This window comes from Pecten maximus, chromosome 14 (assembly GCF_902652985.1).
Source record: "Pecten maximus chromosome 14, xPecMax1.1, whole genome shotgun sequence".
Lineage (NCBI taxonomy): Eukaryota > Metazoa > Mollusca > Bivalvia > Pectinida > Pectinidae > Pecten > Pecten maximus.
The window spans coordinates 10537079-10540148 of NC_047028.1; positions in this window are offsets into that span (position 1 = coordinate 10537079).

Below are 3070 nucleotides of genomic sequence, written 5' to 3' on the forward strand. Positions count from 1 at the left end.
TCCTATTAGGTTTTATTATCATTTGAACTCCACATTATGACCGAAGGTAATATAGAATTATGATTTACGGTAAAAGGCTATACACCTATAGCATGCTCACGATGATGTCCTAATTATAGGCTTTCCCATCTACTGTTATTGTATCTAAAATTTCATAAATTATGTGTTATCCCTTGTTTTGCATGTGAACTGATCAGAGGAACGAATGTTTACATATACAAAGCAGAGTAATGTTCCAATTTTCATAGATTAATGAAAGATTTCCTGAATTTCTTGTTGTATTGCAAGATTATTTGACTACTAAGCTCTCCTGATCCAAAAGATTTGATTTGTAGGTCAGCGTCCGTCGTTCATCGCCTGTCATGTGTCATCCATCATCCATAAACTTTTATTAGGTCATCTGACCCAAAGGGTCAGGATGACCTATAGCCATCATGCTTTGTCCGTTGCTGTGCACCTTGCACCGTGCGTAAACTTTTCACATTTCAAACCTCTTCTCTAATTCCACCTGTGGGATTTAGCTGAAACTTGCCTGGAATGATTTTGAGACAGTCCTGACCAAGTGTTGTTATTTTTCAGGTCGGTCAGAAATCGAAGATGGCAGCCATGGCGGCCATATTGAAAAACACATTTTAAACTTCTCCAGTTTCACTGGTGCCATTGAGCTGGTGCGGATGTTAAGGACGGAGTGTTGTTATTTTTTCGGCCTCGTAGAAACTTTGACATGGCAACCATGGCGACCATTTTGTATCATGATTCCACAATCATGGTTTTCCTGAACAACACCTATTACAAACTTCTCAAATTCTACCTGTTGGATTCAGCTCTATCTTACCAGAAATGATCCTTAGATAGTCTTAATCAAGTGTTGTTATTTTTCAGGTTCATCCAAATTCCAAGATGGCCACCATGGCCAACAGTGCCACTAAACCCGCTACAGAGAGTACTATGGTGGCATATTTCTGCCATCATGTTATTTTAGGTCGCGTTACGGTAACACGACTTGTCGAGATAATTACGTGGACAAGTCGTGTTATTATGTCGACCTGTCGCGATAATTTATCACGACCGGTCAAGTTAGGTTATCGCGGATCTCGACCTAAAATGTGCTTTTGCCCAGGTATGCCAACTACTTACGTTATAAATAGACACTCAGCCGTTACGGAACGTCTCGGGCTTTATACGCGTATACATAATGCGAAATACATATATATATGAAATTATTAAAGACACATCAAAAACAACAAAGACACGGAAAAAAAACAAATGATTATACACAAATAACAATTTTTTCGTAAAATTATTTAGAAAAATAACTAATCTCTCATTACAATGATATGAATAATTTGCGATATAATCCTGCATGTACCATTGGATGAGTGTTATGACCATGAAGCGTCCATAAGGGCATTACTCAGGAGCATGTATATGATTATATATTTTACAAATTATGTTATATAGTAACACTATTATAATGTTATGGATGAATATCAAAAACATGAATAACATTTTAAAATCTTTAACCTTCTTGTAGCATTGATAAACTCATGCACACACTCCAACAAATACTCATTCTGTGCATCTGTAAAATAAGTACTTCCATTTAAAGTCAATTCTTGAGTGAAAGCCATGTTCATTATTAAACTGTACATCTTGTATAGACTTTTGGCTTTCATCAGTATATAATGGGCATTAAAGAAGAAATGAGAGAACTTTTCTATTTGACATCCACAGATACACTAAGGAAAATCTAGTTTAGTTGGTTGGCACCATTTCTTAACTGACACAATAAAATATTCATTTTACTTATTACCACCATATCCAAATATAGAAGTACATTTATTTTCTTCTCTGTTTATTTTACTAATATTGTGTAACAGGTGACCATTTCTCATCTGTTTTCGTCCGTCGTCATTTGTCGTCCATCGTTCGTCGTGTATCAACTTTTTATGTCACCTGAGACAAGTCGTCGTCCGTCGTACGTCCGTAAACAATTTACATTTTCAACTTCTTCTCAAAAAAAACTGATTCTATTTCAATGAAATTTTGCAGGAACTATCTTTGGTGAAATATGCACCAGAATTATTAATTATAAGGTTCTCATCCCAGGGGCTCGTAGGGGTGGGGCTAAAAGGGGTAAACCGGGCTAAAATTTTAAAAAATCTCCTTCTCCAGATCTAGATATGCTTGAAACCAATACATCGATGGAAGGGTCTTAGGGTACTTTATCAAAATTGTGAATTTCATGACCCCCAGACTCCACGTTTGCCCCAGGGGAGGGGAAAAGTTTATATAGAAAAAATGATACTTTTGGTTATATCTAGTTTATTTTCTACTGGAAATCATTCAAACTTGAATGACATTATAACCATGGAATAAGAGTTTCATACTATGACATTCAATTTAAAAGGGACATCGCGGTAAAAACGTTGCAATTTTCACTGAATGTGTTTCTGTGCTGTCCCAATGTTCACAGTCAATCCCTATGTCCATCTTGACCACTCGATTTAGTTGGGAATCCGACTGTATAAATATTATCGAGTTTGTGGAACTATTACCGAGTTTGTGTTAATATTACCGAGTTTGTATAAATATTACCGAGATTGTCATGACCTACTATCAAACAATCAAGCAGAATACGAGCGGCGTCCGTATTACTGCTGTTTTCATGTTTGAACTGTTACAATCTATTGTACTGCTTCCCAAGTTTAATTCTAGGATGGTGTTTGACCCATTTTCCTAAAGATATTATTCTCTTCATTGCGGAAGCTGTTATCGTTTTCAACCGCAGTCGATTCACATTGGAAGCCATTTTTGTTTCCATGTGTTTTAGTTTGTTGTGCACATGCGTTTATCGTATATGTCACAAAATTTGCATATTCAGAGTGATAACCTTTTAATAATTGATAATTGATGTTTTTATGTACATACATCATCAAATTCGAATGGTTATTGTTCAGAAGGTTATTTTTTTAAAAGATATACTCAATAATATGATAAAAAATACAAAATAAATATTGGTTTATCGTGAGGTCCCTTTAACTTTGTTTCGTTTTTAACTGTATATCTG